General features: G+C 49.8%; 1 protein-coding gene across 2 annotated transcripts in view; it reads right to left on the bottom strand.

Moving 5' to 3' along the window:
- LOC144164230 (protein stum homolog) overlaps window positions 1-11890 on the bottom strand; it is a 335875-nt gene extending 323985 nt beyond the window's left edge. Inside the window, exon 1 of one of the 2 annotated variants that reach the window (XM_077694749.1) lies at window positions 11674-11890. The gene's annotated coding sequence lies outside the window, so the exon portion shown is untranslated. The remainder of the gene's footprint in view (window positions 1-11673) is intronic. The other variant, XM_077694748.1, reaches the window with a different exon arrangement.
- Window positions 11891-12297: the final 407 nt, after the last annotated feature.

Genomic DNA, 12297 nt, shown 5'->3' with positions numbered 1-12297 from the left:
CGGGGGTCATCGTTGCGAGACATGCTGGGAGGGTCGAGTGTCCGGTTGCGGAGCTCCAGCGTAAGAGAACGAAGATCGTTGCACCTCCACCAAAACTATAAGAGGGTTTTCAGGCTTTATTCTTCAGCCGCACCAGCAGCAGCGGTAGCACCGAAGCACCAAGTCGCGCTGACCAGCAAGTCGAGACGGAGAGCCAACGAGACGAGACTTCTTCTTCGTCCCAGCGATGGCGATGTGACATCCACGAGTTGGTGCCTATTCCATGTGTGGCTTCTGTGTCACATACCCACGTATTGCGAATGACCAGTGCTGTCCACGCTCCTACATTATTTAAACGAGTATGGTGTTGGCGATGGTCTTGCTTACAAAATAAATAAATAAATAAATAAATAAATAAATAAATATAAAAAAATAATTAATTATTGAATTAATTAATGAGTTCATTCATTCATTGATCCAATGGCCGGATGGCCGAATCGAGGCACACATGGACATACAGGCATACCAAAATGCAAAGTAGCCCGTGAAAGACTATTGTCTGTTAAGTTTTTTCTCTACTTTCACTCTTTCGTGACGACGCGGCCCTCCGTTGAGGCGGCTACCCCCGTCTTTGTGTACGGGCGTGGAAAAATTCGGGGAAGCTTTCACTCACGCGCAAGACTTGAATGGCCAAGCTGTTGTATGTGAGCATTGCCGGACACGCAGTTAATGTTCAGCATCATTGTTTATTTGCATAGTTGCGGGGCTAGTAATCGTCGTCATATGCATTCAAGAGGCCGCCGTCTCCTTCGCGGCGAGTTTTGGATGCGAAGTCAACGTCGGCATTAAACGTAGCTTTATCTACGTTAAGCTGAGGAAACATTCTCCGCCTGGTCCAACTCGTAATTCTCCCAACTAAACCACCCAGAACCCACTTTACAATATACGAAAATAATTTCTAAATTATCTTAGTTGCTCAAATTATGACCAGATACTAACGCTTCGCTTTTCCGCTATTTTCTCGCTCTTTTCGTGTATTTTCTGCTCAAATGTAATACGTTGGTCCAAGGTGCGTCATTGTGTGATTTTGCGCGCCCGTGTTGCCATAACGTTTTTTAACGGAGACGCTGTTTAGCAAAATCTAGTTTCTTGTGTCCGCAGCTGAAGCCAAGAAATTGCCCAGCACGCGCAGGTGAGCGCGGGCCTCGCGGCGACGCGCGCCCGGCAGTTAACAAAACCAAGAAAATGCCGAGCACTCGTTTGTGCGTGCGTCGCGGCAACCGACCAGCGTCACCGAAACACGTTTGTGAAGTCAAGCATACACAGCAAGGAAGATTAGCCACGATTGGCCAGGACTGACCAAAAAAAAAAAAAAGAACTCCAGCGTTCCCCGTAATCGTGGCAACACTTGCTCGGTACGAGAAAGACGCCCCTCCAAGGCTATGCGCAATGATTCCCACTTCCGAAAAAATAAAAGAAGATCGCACTTATATAAACAATGATAGAGTAAAGGTCGTTGCGGCAACGAAGAGGAAGGAAATCGGCTGAAATCGTGGACTTAAGCTTCGTGATGGTCGTGAAGGTAGCGTAAAGCTTCGCTACCTTACTCCCTTCATTTTTAAACATAACCTATATCGAATCTCTAGCGACCGTATCGCACCTGTCGGCACCGCATGTCCAGAAACAAACGCTGTTCTTTTATATGCAGAGCATTTCAGTAACTCGCGCTGTCACCCGCGTTGACGTCCGTAGTCCGCACGCTTACTGCGCATGCGCGTCGAGTCGAGGCGATAACGAACTCTCTCGCGAGGGGCATTGGATTGGATTCGAACACTCTCTCGCGAGGGGCATTGGATTGGATTCGACTGGATTGGATTGGATTGGATTGGCTTGGCTTGGCTTGGATTGAATTTGGATTGGATTGGATTAAAGTGGATTGTGTTGGATTGTGTTGCGTCATAGCCGCGGCACATTGCGTCATAGCCGCGGCAGACGCGCTGGGGCCGGCGCATGTGCAGTACTCTCTCATGTACTCTCTCATGTGCAGTACTCTCTCCTTCGGGCGCGCTGCGCATATAACCGGTGTGCCGTTCTCCGGCGAAGCAACATCCGCGCTTGGCTCGAACACCTAGAGTCCATGCCGCTTTACAAGTACGCCAACGTCGTCGACTGGGACCGGCTTACGCAGTCCCCTCAACGTATATAAGCGGCGGAGCGCGCGTTCGGAATTAAGTCAAGGGCGTCTTTGCTTGGCTTTCGCTTGACGTGACGCTTTGCTTGACTCGAGTAGATGCGACGCATTTACTCGAGTTCCCCCCGTGGGAAGATGCGGGCGGCTTTTTTCAGAGCGAGCTAACATCCGTTCCGCCACCTACAGATTTCGGGTCACGTGCCATTCGTTCTGCTCGCGCAGGCATGTGGTGTTCACTGGGGTTCTTAGATTCACAGTCTCAGAATCACCGCGCATAGTCCAAGCGTGCGCGTAGGAAATTCAGCGCCATGGGAAAAAGTGTGAAACGAATGTCCGATTGCTTTTATTGGAGTCCGCGGTGAGTTTGCAACTGATAACAGAACAGCAACCGCGCGGTGGGTTTAATTTGACACACGGGTCATATCGGTCTAAATTGCGGCAGCCTCAGCAGAGCGTAGTTAACCTCGTTGCGCGGTGCGTCGCAGCGAGTCAACAACGAGCAATCATGAGTGCCGGTCACAATAGGGAGAGACACGTGGCCAGTGTTCAACAATAACACATCTGGGCGCCCTTTACGGACAGCTGTCACGCTCTACACCGACCTTGCGGGTCGCAACGTTGGACGCCAGGTCGGCGGAGCAGCGTTGTTGCAACGCAGTCACACTACTGCGAAACTAGGTTACTTGCTGGGCCATTCAACGAAGCGAAGCTTTCCATCGAAAGTGAGAAATTATAAACTAGTTGGTGCGTCGGGTGATTTAGTATTTATGTAGGGAAGGTACAGAAGTCATTGAAGAAGACGAAGTGAGACGCCGCAGTACGTACACACTCTTACGCAAAAAGGACTAAAATGGGGACTAAAATATAGCCGTTAGACTTCGTGGGCAACCGTTCATCTTCAAGGGGAGTATCTGTGGCAGAGTGTGTGCCGTGTGCACAAATGCGGACTAACTGTTCGTCCCCGCCGATCTATAAGGAGTAACGGGAAGACGAAACGCATGCATTTAGTCCCTTTGCTGCGTCGTTAATCCCCTGTAATGGCTTCATCGCTCCCATTTCGCGGGTATGTCTGCGGACAACTCTAGATTTCCAAAACTCAATTCACTCAAGTCAATGGGTCTTTCACATGCTGGCACGGGAGAAAATATAGATGTGAATATTAAGATAAGTGACTACGGTTAATCAAGCGGCGTGTAATGGCAGGGAGCCTCTCGGTGAGGTTATGTTGATACGCGGTGTTCCGTGCGATTCGCGCGCGAGGGAATAACGGCCAATGAAAGATTTCAAGCCCGTCAACAATAACACAAATATTAGTGACAATACCAAACGTTGACTCCTAAGCGTAATGAATATGTACATGTTTAACAGAGGAGAAAAACGCATTAGTTGCTGATGACAACAACTACAAATTAAAAATGCTCGCTACAGCTAAGCGTGACGAAGTTATATTTCACACTCGGTACATAATTTCTATGTGCACCAAAGCTATGACAATGCTGCAACTGCTGTAAAACCCAGTTGCATTCTCCAGTCCCGATCGTCTAGCAACGCTAACTTGAACGATTTAGGCTAAGCAACGCCGAATTCGGTTTCGGCGATCCAGGAAAATATGGTTTGTTTCCCTATTCTGACACTCATACAGACAACTGCTTTCACATACGATACCTAGAGCACTTAACATATTGTTACGTGGCGCAGAACACGAACCATGACATGCGGATGATGTATTTTACAACATTTACATGGCGGCTATCACTGAGCTCGCACAGGCTGCACTCCGACCACTCCCTCGGCGTCGTCGGAGGTGGGACACCCGGCATTGTCCACCTATTCCGTAACAATATGTATCGAACACTAAGAATACACTTAGTTTGCGCTAATCTGGGCCCAAACAAATGAGTCGTCCGATCACCCAGCCATCTATATCGACTAGGTAGGCGCTTCTTTGCGAGAAAAAAAAAACCGTGGTTGTGAGGCTGTACTTATAGAATCGAACTGAGCAATAGTCCCTACAGTTAGCAAAGCGCGGTCGCGTTCGCTTGCACCGATAGAAATTCTGACAGCAGCTGCAATGAATTCGTCGCGGTGTGCACAGCACTACACGCTTTACACTTCAGTATTATCTCCCACAGCGTCCGTCCGGTGGGAATTCTTTGTGCCGCGCGGTGCGGGCTGCCTCTTGTGCGGGAGGCTGGAGACGGCGGAGCAGGTGTTCCTAGAATGCAACACCGCGCGTTATTTCTGGGATGACGTACAGTGTTTTCTAGGCGTCCACTGGGATAGGCGGGTCTCCGCTACCTGGACGTTCCGACCGAGCATTCGCAGCTTTGCGAATGCGTCATTACACTGGGCCTACACTCGCTATGGAGTGCGCAAGTGGATGCGGTGGAGTATGCTCCCACCGCGAAGCCAGCATGGAGGCGTTTCGTCCACAAGGTGGAGTGTATACGGTCAATGCGCTCGGGGCACCCAACTCGGACACGGGACTGGGCCAGGCCCTTGCGCGCTGCTGTGGTGCGATGGTATAGCCTTTAAAACAAAGGAGATGGAACGCTTTCACTGGATAAAACCAGCGCGAACTCAGACGAAGACGAAGGAAGTGTACCACAAGGACAGCCGGTGGTCTAATGTTAGACCAGCGGCTGTCCTTGAGGTACACTTCCTTCGTCTTCGTCTGAGTTGGCGCTGGTTTTATCCAAGAATGTCTTTCCAGCTAGCCCAGCTTGCAACCCCCCTGCTTGCACTGGCTATGAAGCCAGCAACCGGCCAGGTTGCAACGGAACACAACCCCTTTTTTTCCGTAAATGTGCGCTACATATAGTATGAGTGTGATTTCCCTTAAGCAGGGTAACACGCCAGTCTGGAATGTGTCGGCAACAATGTAACAAAATGTAGTAGCATGTAGAGTGATGCGACTTTCCCCATACGCTGCATATTTGTTATGTAAACAAACCTGTTTTAGTTGGGAAAAAGTCTGTTGGCGTGGTCCAGTGGTAGCGCGTTGGATTCCTTGTGTAGAATTGCGGGCGTCAGTGGTTCGATCCCTGCTGGTGGCGGCTTTTCTTTTAAAGACGATATTCTTTCTTGAGCTACTTAAACCCAGAAATTTTGGTCTGTCTGTCTGTCTGTCTGTCCGTCCTTCTGTCTGTGACTCTATTCAGCCACCCGGCCACAGTAAACTTGATTTTGCGCAACAGTCTTATATACTTGCAGCCACGTGTAAACGTCTAAGCCCGGTTTATATGTTCATACTTGTCAACTTTGTTCAACCAGAACAAGACATTACGCAAATATAAGACAGGAAATTAGTACACGAGGGATATTTACAGTGTTCCTTTATTAAAAATTGGATGCTTGGTTTTTCGATAGCAAATGATATTCTACATCTACTGCCGAAAACCACCGCCTCCTGGCGGCATATGAAAAATCACGCGGCAACAGCAACGAAAGGTTCCACTAGCTAGGTTCCACGTTCTGCTTGGAACGCACGTGGAGCACGGCCACGCGGCTTTATAAACCTTCTAGTCGGCCGCCTCCCGTAATCTCTGGCGTCCCACGTGGCACAGTACTCGGACCTAATTTATATTCCTAATTTTCCTAATTTATATAAATGACCTTCCAGCTAACATTTTAAAGAAATATTCGCCTGTTTGCAGATGACTGCGTCGTGTACCGTCCAATAAAAAGCCATACTGATATCGCTATACTTCAAAACGACCTGAACCTCATTGAATCCTGGTGTAACGACTGGCTAATCTCTTTAAACGTAAATAAGACATCGCTAATATCATTCCACGGTAGGCACCATTATCAGCGAGCGATTTACACCATTTCCGGGTCCATAATCTTAACCGCAGAATCCTATAAATACCTCGGCATAAAATTCTCAAGCAACCTCACCTGTTCCACTCACGTTAACAACGTAGCATACTCCTCTAATCGGGCGCTGGGTTTATATAGTAGGAATTTAAAACTTGTTCCCTCATCAGTGAAGTTTTTAGCTTATACCACATTTTTTCGCCCTAAAATAAAGTACGCATGCTCGATTTGGGACCCTCATCAATATAATGTATCTAACGTACTCGAATCTGTACAAAATCACGCAGCCCGGTTCATCTACTCTGTGTACTCTTATGATTCAGCGTTTCAGAACTTAAGCTCGTGGCCACCTGAACAACCTAGAATCACGTCGTCGTATATCTCGACTTTGTCTTTTTCCCAAATTTTATCACGCTCCTTTTAACGTTCCAGCCATCTTGCCTGCTCATCGATTATCCAGCCGTACAAACCATCACCGAGCCGTTTATCCACCGCCAGAACAAACAACTGCTCATCTTCGCTCCTTTTTTGTTGCAACCGCCCGGGGCTGGAATAACTTGCCTGCCTTCGTCATGCACCACTCCGACCCACATCTATTCAAGACCGTTTTCCAATCGCTAATCTGTTGCTGATTATGCCCGTCCCTCCCGTAATACCCCGACTGGAGCCTTTGAGGTATACTAAATAAATAAATTAATTACTTAACTTCGGTAATAATTGGCACCTCTAAAGGCAAAGTTTCGAACAACCGCTGACCTCACTTGAAGATGACATTTCACGCTCTTACGAAATAAATGAAAATTTTTGAGTTCGAATTTCCCGCGCCTACATCGCGGAAAAATTCAAACTGAAAATTCGTCCTGCAGACCACCCCCCCTCCTTTAAAACGTCAATCGACAACCTTAATTGTATTAGTCCTCGACACATTAATCGTTAGTGTTTAACAATAGCGTATGTATACCATAATGTAAGTATTCCGAGTTCCCAGCACAAACTTCCACAACCCTCCAATATAATCAAACGGTGTGATGGAGATGTTCACGCCTCTTTTTTATTATATCAAGTGTTTATATTTCGCGCTCATGTAACACCAATCCCCTCTCAAGAGTCGAGAAACTCAATGTACAATTTTGCTTCAACCGAAACTACGCAGCTACAACTACTCCAATCCAGTGATTGCGAATACACCTGGCTGTATTTTATTACCATTTCACGGCAATATTGGAGCACTACCGACTTGAGCGGAGGAGACATCCCCCACCACACCTTGATCTCACCAAGGAAGAAAGCGTAATCTTTGGTCGCCTCCAAACAAACACATTCGCAAACGGAATAATCATGCACCGCATTTACCCCGCGCAATTTCCGTATCTCTGCCCATATTGCGACATACCGGACACCATCCTGGAGTGCCCTTGCGAAGACCGCCGCCCAGACCCACATGTGCATAGCCAAGCATCATCAGCAACCCTGACTGCCGCACCACAAGATATTGCAAGCACGCATACAACCGGTCAACCCGACATTGCTGAAAAGTGGGAGGGTACTGCTTGTTTACGAGGATCCGGAGAATCTGGTGAACCGGGCGAAGACGGCAGCCACCACCAGAGGTTTCCTGGACTGAGGAGACCTACCACCTAGGACCGGCAAGGACCAAGTCCTAGCTAGTCTTTTAAGACAATAAATGTTTATTTCTCTCTCTCTCTCTCTCTCTCTCTCTCTCTCTCTCTCTCTCTCTCTCTCTCTTTCTGCATCTGTCGAGCACATGTTCTGCATTCCCAGTTTGTTTCCCCCTTGCGCTCTAAGCACCTGAATCCTTTGAACACCGCGCTGTCATCCGCCGTGCGTGGCTGGGAAGGTCGGGCTCCATTTTTTCCGAGCACAAGAGGAGTCTTCGCTTCCCACCATTGACTCCTAAATTTGTTGTAGCTCCAGGCATTGCGCACGTCGGCCACATAAGCTCTACGTGCATGTCAGAAGCCTCTGCAGCGTCCTGAGCCTATTCGCATGCTCTGAATCAAGAGCGAAAGCAAACTTCATCCCCCGAAGAGCGTAGTCCCCGGTCCTATGTTGAAGTCTTGGGTCTACCGGGTCCACATAGTCTTCAAGTATGTTTGCGGGAAGCCGGTGCACGTGTTTCCGCAGCGCTTCCTGGGCAGCCTGGGTGTTCACGGTATGCATCCAGAGCTCCCAGGAAGTGATGGAGGCCAGGTATTTGGCAAGGGACGCCCGGGTGCACTCCTATTACGAATAAGGGGTGTATGGGTAGCCAGAGCTAACCAACTTCGGTATGAAGGAACGATAGTCCCGCGCGAGAGCCGGGAGGAGACATAGAGAAGCGTTTCGACAGCAGAGCTCTTAAGGCACAAGTCCTCCTGGCGTGGAAAAAACAGACCCCGAAAACACGTGAGCCCGCGCCTCGCGGCGACCGCCATGGTGCAGTTCAGACTCGATCGTGCGCTTGCGGCACATTATCAGCTCCCACTTTCGCCATCGTCGTGTAGCGACAGGTGCGCCACGGTTCCGTTGCGCCGTAGCCGACGACGACGAACCTGTCAAGCCATACCTTCACAGTCCACTTCAGGTGACGGCCACCAGATCAGCTGACGAAGAAGTGTAGGACTACCAAGGCGAGGACGCGCTACGGGGGATCTGGGGCGGTATTCTCGTAACTGTCCCTTTTGAAAACGTCCCTTTTGCGTCCCTTTCATCGTGACGTACTTCCGGTTAAGAAGCGGACGTTGGCAGCATGGAGGAAAGTTGGAAGTAGGTTTGCCGCGCTTGCGTTACGTCACTTCCGGTTGTTTGCTTTTAGCCAATCAGGGCTCGCCAAAAGGGACATTTTTGAAAGGGACGCAAAAGGGACAAAACTCGAGAATACCGCCCCTGACCTACGCGGCTGTGCCGTCGGAAGATGATGACGAAAGAGATCACGACGACTGCTACCGAATAAACCATTTTATGATTTTAATGGTCTTTGCTTTAAAGTGCCGTCCAAAACGTCTTTGCACCGCTGGGGTCCGGCTGCTCCCCTTCTCCTGGGATCCGCTGTGAGTTTGAAAGCTAGTTCGGCCCCCAGCCCTCGTGTTTCTCCCGCCTTGCACCGCAAATGCAAGCTGCGCCACTTTTTATTGCTCACTTGGCCTATAGGCATGGTTGAGCCGGGGAAGGGCAGCTCTGCGGGCCCGAGCCCTGTCGACCAGGGCGCACTGGGAGTGGGCGTCCGACGCTGACAGCAAAGAACCAACAATATTACAGCGGGGAAGAAAGTAGAAGACAGGTGTTATCGGTGCGTTCAGGACTGGCTCAGAGGCGGACTTGTGTTTCATGGTCTCTTGGTGCATGTGTGCGCCCATCTTCCCCGATCAGTTACGGCGCCAGAGATGCCCGCGCTGACGCAGAGAAAGAGCGATAGCAGGCACGCTGGGGAGGAAGGGGCAGGGGCGATCCGAAATGCCCGAGCAGAGCAATGAAGTTCACCGGGAGCATTCGCACTCTGGCAGGGCGCAACATCCCACTCGAAAAAACTTTAAAAGGTGGAATTTATGGATCACCCGTCGAGGGCAAATGTTCAAGTCGGGGCGAGTTTCTGCCGAGAAAAATATTCTCACGTGCTTCAAATCCAGCTCTAGGGCTCAAAAGGAAATCCATTCAGCTTCTGCAGGAAGTTAGAGCAAATTTTGTGAGGGCTAACGTAGCCAGAAAAATAAGATCGTCATAAAATGGTGCTAGCCCGGCAAAGAACAGGATGTGGGCGAAGCACTGCTTTAGGCACGGAAAGCGACGACTTGCCTCCGCTGTAATTCCGATGTAAAAAGCAACCTGTCAACGCTACAGGTGTTGTTTCTTGTTCGAATATGCTTTTCTCCCTGCCGCAACATTACCTTCATGATGAAAACAAATATTTCCTTCTTCTTTTTGAGCTGATGGACAACTTTTGGCTTGTTTTCTGTCGGAAACCGACGCAAAACGAGACCGCAAGTTCATACTGAGACACCTCACATGACATCTTCCTAGCCTAAGTGCAAGTTCAGAAGTGTGCGTTCTGAACTCGCAAGCAAGTTTTATGCATACTTATAAATAACAGCGGCCGAACGCGGGTGCATGGCGACGTTAAACAGAGCGGAAGCTTATTTTCTTTGCGGAAGGGAAATGAAGTATCCTTCGCTTGCTTTTACTTTCCTGTGTAGCAGTTCCCTGATGCAGCGTCTTGGGGCGAAATCTGTGCTGCCATTCATCATCATCATCATAAACCTGTCTACGCCCGCTGCACGGAAAATACCTCTACCGTATATCTCCAATTAAACCGGTCCTGTGCTAACTGCGACCAATTTATCCCCGCAAACTTTTTGGTCTTATCTTCCCATCTAACTTTCTGCCGCCCCCTGCCCCGCTTGCCTTCTCTAGGGATCCACTCTGTTACCCTCAGTGACCAAGGGTTATCTTGCCTTTGAATTACATGCCCTGCCCACGTCCATTTCTTCTTAATTTATACTAATAGGTCCTCAACACGTGTTTGTTCTCTGACGCTCTCCGCTCTCTCCTTGTCCCTTAATGTTGCACCTATCATCTTCCGTTCCATTGCTCGCTGTGTCGTCCTCAATTTAAGTTGAACCCCTTGGTGAGCCTCCAAGTTTCTGCACCGCAGGTGAGTGCCGGTAAGATGCAGCTGTCATACACGTCTTCAGGGACAATGGTAGGCTGCCATTCATTACCTGGAGACGCCTGCTGAATGCATTCCACCCCATTCTTATCCTTCTGTTGCCATAGTGAAGCGAAAATAGGCGTGGAGTGCACATGGCGTCAAACTGGTGGGCGCTCTTACGCACGACTGCGTAGCAGCGGTTGCGGCAGGGAGACCGTGACACTCGGGCTCGACTACTGCGGTGCTAAAAGCGGCTCCTCAAGTTGCGGAGCTAGGGTTGCCGTTGAGGAAACATTAGGGGAAACGAAGTCTCGTGCTTGGGCGGAAACTCGCGGCCCCGACGCGAGATCGGAAATCAAACTGCCGACCTGGCTCTCTGTAGTGCAACGAAGAACCTAAGGCCACTTGTTTTGTTGTTGTTGTTGTTGTCCGGGCTACGCGTGTTTGAGTGTTGGAGTGCTCATTTTTTTCGTCGCAGCCATTGTAGAGAATATCTCCATATCGCGAGTTTCACGCATTGACGTGGATACCCACAATTCAGCAGTAGCCACTTCCGTAATGTACGCGTATGTTACCTGTTTCGCGAGTAAATCACCTGCTTGGTGGCCTCGCCAGGTATACAACAAGGTAATCCGGGGTTGACGTACGAAGGCGACTTAGTGGCGTAAGAAACGACGTTCAAGCGCGGAGAAATGAGCCAGTGAAGCAGGAAAGCTACTCAAATGGTGGCCAAACTTGCGCGTCTTGGTACTGAATCGAAGCAGCGATATACTTACACAGATCATCATACAGGTATTCACATTTTGGTGATCCGTCGCGAAGGCTGAATTTACGCTTTTTCTATGATACCGCGAAGTAACACAGGCTAGTAAAAGTGGGATTAAAATGAACAGTGACATATGTTGTTTCCTGAACAAAAGGTGTCACGAGAAAAGTGTAGCAAGAAACAGCTAATCGACAGCCGCGTGATAGCACGGAAGCTGTCTGCGGCGCTACGCTGAGGAGTTCGTAGAAGTCGCCCGGTTGCCCAACACCTCACCTGAGCTTTTACGGCGGCGCAGCACGTGGCTTGCAGAGTCGCGAAGACGGCTTTTCCCGGAACACACAAACACGCGCGCGCGCACACACACCCGCCCACGCACAAGCACTCACACACAACGGGCCGCGACCGAGAGCTCAGGCCGCGCTGGGCTCCTTCTAGCGCGTGCGGCGCACGCGGGGTCCGGGCCCGCCCAGCGGCTTCCGCGCTCTGACCACGTGACCCGCGCACAACACGGGCGCAGCGGCAGCTGGCGGCAGAGGTGCGCCGGCCGACTCCCGCCACCGCAAACTCCGCTGCCTGCCCTCAGCTGTGCCAGTCTCTCGCTGTAGGGCGCGTAAAAAAATTCGCCGCGTCTTTGATCGCTCCCCCGCAAATGTCGTCTAATGGTTAGAGACCGGATGTCAATAAAATTATTTCCTTAAACAGCTGACAAATTGAAAAGCAAATGGTACTGTGAACAACACGCGACACAGAACACTGGAGCGACACAGAACAAATGCTCGAACGCCGACTTGAATACTGTTCCAATCTGCTAACGCTGTTGTGCGTGAACTTCGTATCATACCCAGCTTTCTCGCTCAAAATTACAACCTCTCGGGAACCTAGCAAAACCACTTTAGG

The sequence above is a fragment of the Haemaphysalis longicornis genome, unplaced genomic scaffold, assembly GCF_048455015.1.
Source record: "Haemaphysalis longicornis isolate Haplotype H1 unplaced genomic scaffold, Haemaphysalis longicornis Haplotype H1 scaffold_13, whole genome shotgun sequence".
Classification (NCBI taxonomy): domain Eukaryota; kingdom Metazoa; phylum Arthropoda; class Arachnida; order Ixodida; family Ixodidae; genus Haemaphysalis; species Haemaphysalis longicornis.
The sequence above is the reverse complement of the archived record's forward strand: the minus strand, read 5'-3'. Positions and strand labels throughout refer to the sequence as shown.